The sequence below is a fragment of the Podarcis liolepis genome (assembly GCF_965112155.1).
Source record: "Podarcis liolepis genome assembly, chromosome: 5".
Lineage (NCBI taxonomy): Eukaryota > Metazoa > Chordata > Lepidosauria > Squamata > Lacertidae > Podarcis > Podarcis liolepis.
Genome location: NC_139556.1, coordinates 21,596,049 through 21,604,436, shown reverse-complemented (window position 1 = coordinate 21,604,436; position 8,388 = coordinate 21,596,049). Strand labels below are relative to the sequence as shown.

Here is an 8,388-nt window from a genome sequence, read left to right as displayed (position 1 = left end):
CCTGGTGATACAGAGGCATGGAGACAGCTCCATGATTGGTCAAGCTCTCTCACGGGAGTAATGATTAATGGCCTACTAACTGGAATGTGTAAGTGTACGAGGTTGAGTTCAGGAGTTGTGAGTCGTGTATGAGACAGCAAGTTAAAGATCCGTGTTCTGTTCCTGTAAATAGTCCACTGTATATAATAAACACCTATAACTACAAGTTCCTGGTTCCTGCTTCGTCCATCCTGTCTGCAGCCAAGTTGCCAATTGCTTCCGTGGACTCTGCATATACTCTGCTAGGTCTGGCTAAGGTCCTGCAACAAGTCAGAAAGTTGCGAAACACCAACAGGTTTTGCCAATAATCCTTTCTACAGCTGCTTTTGTAGGTTCACAGCTTCAATTTAAAACAATTTTATCCAATCATTAAACTGAAAACAACTATCTCTGTTGTTAGCATTAAAAGCAAAAACAGCAGCCGCACTACCAATATAAAAGCAGCGCACTCCCTCCACGTAACAAAGGTCACACAAAACAGATGGGTGTTGAAAGGCTTTGTTCCATAAAGTTGAGGCCACCACTTTTCATTATGGCTTCCAACCTTATAATGTAAATAAGACACTTCGGGGGTTGCGCTTAAAATGGGGGGGGGGAGATGCATGGCAATGTGCTAGCCCCCTCCCCTGGGAGATGCCACACACACCCTTTAGCGCCTTGCCCCGGGTGCTGGCAACTCATGCTATGCCACTGTTCAAGATGTACTAAAGTACATTGAAAAGCACATGAATGCACATGAATGCACTAAAGTACACTGAAGTACACAATGTGGTTACTTCTTTAAATGCCAGCAGGTGGAGCTATTATGTTTGTCTTTTAGAATGCTATGGCTAAAACGGCATCAGAAGCAAGGTAATGCTAGCAGGAAAATGCGGGCGTGGGGGGCTTTGTGGGACTTTATTTAACTGGCAGCATCCCTTGCAATCTCTTTTCTCATACAGCTTTCTTCCAGCAGGCTGCTGAGGAACGGGAGGGCGAGCGGCAGATAAAGCAGAAGATCCTATTTAGGTGTGATTCATTATCCGCATAGCTCCCATTACTGGCATTTACTGCAATAACATCACAACATGATAATTAATTCCCTTCAATTAATTACAGCATCACTGAAGGAGAGGAGGAACTGTTGCAGATCACAAAAGGCACAGTAACAATTAGCATTTCGAACGAGCTGGTCCCTATACTTGGATGAGCACACTAATTCATATTTTTTATTGTTGTCCGTAGACGAGTTTTAATTAGGGCTTTGGAAACATTATATTTGTTTTTAAACCTGCATTAAATAATATTATCTAACAATAGGATTTTCCACACAAACAACAGGCCCTGTTCCTTTCTTTTTCCTTTTGCTCATCATCTGCCTTGAAGCTCTTCCAGATTCGAGCAACACATTTGCAATATTTAGCCAATGAATTGGTTAATCAACCCAAAACCTTTTCGTCGGTTAGAAGGGCAACACTCATTAAATTCAGCAGCAGTCTTTAAAAAAAAAAAATTAATGCAAAAATAAGGTCATTTGAAAAGAAATGAAATACTTCATCTATGTATGTGAATATAAATATAATTTATTAATATTGTATATCCAGATACAAGAGGTTAAATATGGTTTAAAGAGTGTTGTATACACCTATTAGGTGTTCTTGGTTACTATTATATTTTAAACAGAACATCAGATTACATGTGTGTAAATAATATATAAGGTTGAACATAGTCTTGGCATTTTACTTTCCAATAATTAACGGACTCAATTTTTCAGTAAATTTATTGATGCACATCAGACACTATGTTTTAAAACATGTAAGTTTTGTCAACAGTGCTATAATCCATACATTTTAATACCATTGCAAGATGTCAGTTGGTTTATCTGATTTCCAGATTCTTGCTATAACTAGTCAGACGACAGTCTTTTAATATCTTCCAGGGTAACAACACAGATGCACATGGCAAGGAACTCACAAGTCACTTAATCTCAAGAGCTAAAAATATTGTAACTAGACACTAGAAAGACCTATCAGGAGTGAACATAGACCACTGGTACCAAAATGGATGGGAAAACACTTTACTAGAAAAATTAACCAACAAATTAAGCTAGCGCTAGTACATAGAAATCATAGAGTTGGAAGGGACCACGAGGGTCATCTAGTCCAACCCCCTGCAATGCAGGAATCTTATGCCCAACATGGGTCTTGAACCCACAATCCTGAGATTAAGAGTTTCGTGCTGTACCAACTGAGCTATATAGTGCTATATGTACTCTTCTTTATTTGTTTGTATCACCAAAAAGATTCTTAATAACAACTAATTTAAAATATTTTAATAATTGTTTTAAAATACATGAACTTATAAATATCATTGGTGGAGGCACCAGTTTAGAAGATTCATTCTTTCCTCTCTTTCACAGGAGGTAATGGGTTTTTTGCCTGCTATGACAGGCAACTTCTGAAAGCAAGGAAGAAATGAGAAGATGTTCTGCATGTCATATGCCACTGAGGAAAGGTCCTGTAGCCAAAGGAGGTGTGTGACTTCAGCAAAACAGATTAGAAACATGGCTATATAGTGTATGCATATTATTAATTACCCACAATGCCACATCCTGCACTGTAATCAAAAGTACAGTAAGCAATATGAGCAGAGGAAGGCAATTAACCTGTAGCTTTTTGTGGACTGTTATTTGAGCCAGCACCAAAAAGGCCAGCACTCAAGAAAATTATCCTTTTCAGGTCAGCCCTTGGCATTATTTTCTTTGCCAAGCATAAAGTTCAGCCACAAAACCACTATGTACACTGGGAGTGTGTGTGCAATAAATAAATGGTAACTTTTACTGATGACTACTCAAGGTACATAGTCAAATATGCCATGAAAAGTAAGGGTGAAATGTTAAAAAAATTACAGCACTATGTGGCAACCGATTTCAATGTAAGTCACACACACTTTGAACTGGAAATGGAAATGGAAGAGAGTTCATAAATAAGAATGTCAGGGACTTGAGCAAAGTGGGGTTGCCGGGGGGGACCCCAGAACCTTAATGGGATTGTGATGTTAACAAACTCCAATTTATCAGAAAAAATGTTGGGGAGAGGCAATAGCCACAGCTGCTGTATTCCAGAACAGTCAACTAAACTCCATAAGAATTACAGCATGGAGAAAAACCCAGTATTTGGCTGGAAAGCATATGTATATGTTCCGGAAGAGAATACAGCAAACTACAGAACAAAGCAGTAGAAGGGATTCTTGTTGGGTCCGGCAAACCTTCAGCAGACGAACATCATCATAAACTATTAAGTAAAAAATTACAAGCTCTCCCTACTTGGCAGAATCGCAGTTATCAAAATGAACCTACTGCCCAGGTTACTGTTTTTATTCCAATCAATACCAACTGTAAAACAGAAAATGTTAAATATATATATATACAAAAAATAATAATAAACTATTAAGTAAAATTAGCCTAGAGGGTTAATTCATATGTCTGTTGAGAAGGGACGCTGGAATAGGCAACAGTATTTAATTAATGCCCACTGCATTGAGAAGAAAAGTCTACTAAAGGGTTGATGTATCTGGGAGTGTGGTAGGGGGAGACCACACTCAGGAAGTGGCCTTCCTGGGATGTGAGCAGGGCCGGCTGATCCATGAGGCAAACTGAAGCAGCCGCCTCAGGCAGCAGAATCCAAGGGGCAATACTGTAGGCACCACTGCCACCAGAGAAGCAAGGAGAAGTGGCAGAGTCAGTGTCCAAGCTCCGATAAGATCTCATGAGTGTGGGAATGTTCTGGGGTGCAGGAGAGGATATATTGACTAATTATATCCTTATCCAACTTGTGCTAACAAGTTCCCAAAATATCAGCAGAGTTTATAGACATTCCCCTTTAAGTTCGCAACGGTAACGTGTGCACAGGTTCGCTAGAACCTCTATAATAATTACTCTGGTAATTTCCCCTTTTGTTCCCTCTTAAAATACAAGACATAACACAGTCTTCATAAAAGTATAAAAGAGTTTACTCACGTTCTGTTCACAACATGATCCCAGAAGGTAGACAGGCTTAAAAAGGTTACATATATTTAGAATCTATCTTGTTGCAAGATAGACCTTATCTCCTCTCTTGGCTGAGAGCCAAGAGGGCATCCTGAGATGTTTCCTCATCGAAGGAAAATGGCAGAGAGAGAGAGATGGCTGCCTGCCCTGTGCTTTTGTCATTACCTGCACAGGTGAGGCCACACCCACCTCTGGTCACATGCGGAGGAAGTCCGTCCCCAGGAAGTTTACCTGCTTACTGGACAGACATCCCTCCCCATGTTCTAACATGTACACTCTAGGAATGTTGTCATTGACTGCTCCTGTGTTTACATCCCACAATGAGATCTCACCAGAATCCACCACGGCAGGGCACAGGGCTCCACCGGAGGCCATCCTGGTTGTGTGTTTAAGTATCAATTTCCCCTGCCTTGCTTGTTCTGTTGTAACATGGTCATGCTAAGCAAAGGATCCTGTTTAAACCTTACAGCAGTGTCAGTCTTCCTTGGAATAAGACAAATAACTTGCTTTGAAGCATATCCCCTCCAGCGAATGTGCAGAAAATTGCAGGGCAGCATCCCTCCACCTTAGAACTTTGCCAATTAACAAAAGGGACCAGTCCCACCGTTGTTCGACATCCTGTAAAACAACCCTGATAAATGGTATCCCCTCTGGGCCTCAAGATTTCTCCCCACCCTCTTTCTAATTTAATCAATTTTGCAAATTGGGCTGATGTGCTTAATTGAACTTTTCCCCTTCTAATATTTTCTCTGTCGTTCTCTTTTGCACAGCGCCTGCCCTCGCCTATCCACAGTTATTCTACAGGAAAGCAGAAACGAGGTCCCTCCAAAATGGAGACTTTCTGCCCTGTCTCCACATTTAAAGTGGCTTGAGAAGAACAGAGCCCGAAAGAAGGGCATATCGACAGCGCAGGGAAGCTAAACCACAGATCACACAGTGCTACTTTTCTGTAAGGATCCAGACATTAAAGCTGAACTTCCTGTCATTTGGAGCTAATCTATTTCTGCTAGGAAACACGTTGGCGGTGACAGGTGAGGGTCTTTATGGTCTAACTGAAACAACAATATCCCCAGAAAAAAGCTGTAAAGAAGAGCCAAGTATTGACCACAAGAAACAGAGAGAAACAGTAGATAGTGGGAGCTGACAGGAAACCCAATTTCCTTACTGCTTAGCTGTGTATCTGAAAAGGTCAGAACTAAATGACAAAATTGCTCCAAGGCTTTTATTTTTTATTTCTTTGCAGAGAAGAATTTCAGCTCACTGCTACAGGTGGACAAAGGATGTGTTCACATTTTGTGTTTTACCAAAATCCTCTTTCCTGTAAGCATCCTGACAGGGCCACCCATAGTGGAAGTGGCTTTGGCTCGTGACACCTGAAAGGTGGCTTAATAAGTACATGGTGAAAACCTCACTATTGTACCCTTAATTCAGACACCTTAATGCAACATCCAAGCTTGCAACATGGCAGTTAGCTCTTATGTCATATCTACAGATTGTTAGGTCAACAATACTTGCATTGCCTAATTCTGCTGAAGCTTAGATTCCGTCATATTTGTAGAAAATAAGGTGGTTAAATTTTACCTGTGTGTTTGGCTGAGGTGAAACTTTTATCTCTTCTTGAACAATTTTGACTACAGATGGGACAAGTATTTAACTAGGAGGGCTCAAAATGGGAGCCGCCAATCCTTTTATTACTTTTACAGCACACGCTTCATTCTCCAGACAGCTGAAGCACAGCAAATTTGGCAATATTCTTTGGATTTATGCTCATTTATCTATTTTGATGCTTTGAAGGTTCTTCTCTGAGAATTTTCGGACACGAACAACTTGCAGTCATTATGACTGCAGAAAACACATTTTTGACATTGTTTGCTTCTATTGTTTCTTTGTGAGCCAGTGTGGTGTAGTGGTTCAGAGCGGTAGTTTCGTAATCTGGGGAACCGGGTTCGCATCTCTGCTCCTCTACATGCAGCTGCTGGGTGACCTTGGGCCAGTCACACTTCTCTGAAGTCTCTCAGCCCCACTCACCCCACAGAGTGTTTGTTGTGGGGGAGGAAGGGAAAGGAGATTGTTAGCCGCTTTGAGACTCCTTAGGGTAGTGATAAAGCGGGATATCAAATCCAAACTCTTCTTGTTTTCTAGGTTTTATAGGTCATGCTTTGATGGAGATCGTATTTCATAATGTTGGTCATAATATTCTGAGAAATATTTTATTAAAAAAATAGTTGCCAACAAACAACCTATATTTCCATGCTTCACTTTGCTTTGCTTTGCTTTGCTTTGTGATTTCAAATTGCTGTTGGGGTTCTCTCAGTACCTCAGGTTAAGAACTTAATTTGTTCTGGAGGTCCGTTCTTAACCTGAAACAGTTCTTGACCTGAGGTACCACTTTAGCTAATGGGGCCTCCCGCTGCTGCCGTGCCGCCACGTGCGATTTCTGTTCTCATCCTGAAGCAAAGTTCTTAACCTGAGGTACTATTTCTGGGTTAGCCGAGTCTGCAACCTGAAGCGTCTGTAACCTGAAGCATCTGTAACCCGAGGTACCACTGTACTTGCTCAAAACTTGGATCTTGGCATCCAGGGAATTATCCTTTTCATATACCCACTTTTCCTTGCACCAACATGGTGTCACCCTGTAAGAGGATCTCAGACGGCAGGACCGGATCCTAAAGGCCAATAGAACTGCTACCAGGCAGGGTAGATAATACTCAGCTAGACAGACCATTGGCCTGAGGAAGTTATTCAAGTTTAAAGGTGCACACCCATGTGTGAATATGCCTTAATAAAGATTCTGATTAGAGTTTCATTCCCCTTCCTATAGCGTTCGGTTGTCATCCATGGCATTATTCATATCCATCCACATCCAAGGATTTTGTGTGCAACAGTGAAAATGCCTGCAGTTAAACCATGGCCTCCTTCCCTCCCTTCCCCAATGGTTCATAGAATAAAAGGCTTCTAGGGTGACACATTTAAAGAATGATGTTGTCAATCTCTTCTGCTAGGTAAGAGTAATTACTGTTGGGGAGTGTGCTTAAACATTTGCCATTCTATTCCATTCCAAGGCAAGTGCTTTTGTGGTGCCAAGGTTGGGCCAGAGATTTTCTATCTTACAGTACAAGGTTATTGTAATAGAATGCGAGGTTGCGGCCCTCACTTTTCTGTGCCAAGGAGATGAAAGCAGAGTTTAATATTCTAACGTGCTTCTTTTCTTTTTCTTTTCTTTTAAAAATGGCTACCCATTATCAATTTTGTTGATAAAGCCAGAAAGTGTTACAATCTTCAGCCAAAGAACACAGAAGAAGGCAAGTTGTTGTTTTTTTTGCAAGATTCTGGGCTCATATTATACAGCAAGAAACAGTCTTCTCAAAGTCAGCAAGAACAAGATTTATGGTGAGGAACCTCTCCTGTTGTACAGTCATACCTTCGGGATGAATATTTTCGGGTTGCGCTCCGCGGTGACCTGGAAGTAACAGAGCTTGCGCATGTGCAGAAGCTCAAAATGACATCACGCGCATGCGTGGAAGCGGTGAATCACGACCCACACACGTGCAGATGCGGGTTGCATTCGCTTCAGGATGAGAACGGGGCTCCGGAACAGATCCCGTTCACATCCAGAGGTACCACTGTACAGTTAACTTAATGGGGTAAGGGCCATTCTGAAGGCAGTCCTGTTTAGGGAAGTTTTTCATGTTTGATATTTTATCTTGTTTTTAATATTCTGTTAGGAGCTGCCCAGAGTGGCTGAGGAAACCCAGCCAGATGGGCAGAGTATAAATAAACTATTATTATTATTATTATTATTATTATTATTATTATTATTATTATATTTGCAGCACTGATCATGACCTAGAGCACTGTGGGGAAAGACAAGAAAGGCTGGAGATGGATGGGGTTTTTTTCTCCCTGGAGATGTGTCAAATGTTCTCCAGTTTGGATCTGGGATTCAGTGGTGCAAAAACTTCAAGCAAAATGTTCACATATACATCATGTTCAGTGCCGTTTTTCATTGCATGCTGCTGATTTTGTGCATTACCCCCCCCCCCCATTTTGTTTCTCCTTTAGTTGCATGGGTGGTCCCATTCTCACCTAATCAGGGATCACAAGTAAATGAGGCATTACTTGTTTTTTTAATTCCCTTGCAAACACTCAGAAAGACGCGAGGTTCATTCAGAATGCTCGCATATTTTCATATCTGATATTGTGTAAACACAAAAAAATGAATGGAAAGCCAAGGAGGAGTTCACCGTCATCACACATTTTCTATCAACCATTATCTATGTCTAACCATTTGCCTCCAGCAAATGTCATCCAATGGATTGGAT

At 41.2% G+C, this 8,388-nt stretch overlaps 1 long non-coding RNA gene across 1 annotated transcript; it reads left to right on the top strand.

Annotated features, from left to right (window-relative positions):
- Positions 1–2,431: 2,431 nt before the first annotated feature.
- Positions 2,432–7,483, top strand: LOC310706727. The gene is made up of 3 exons (XR_014526121.1): positions 2,432–2,550; positions 4,837–5,097; positions 7,327–7,483. It is a non-coding gene; the product is annotated as an uncharacterized lncRNA (long non-coding RNA).
- The last annotated feature ends 905 nt before the right edge of the window (positions 7,484–8,388 follow it).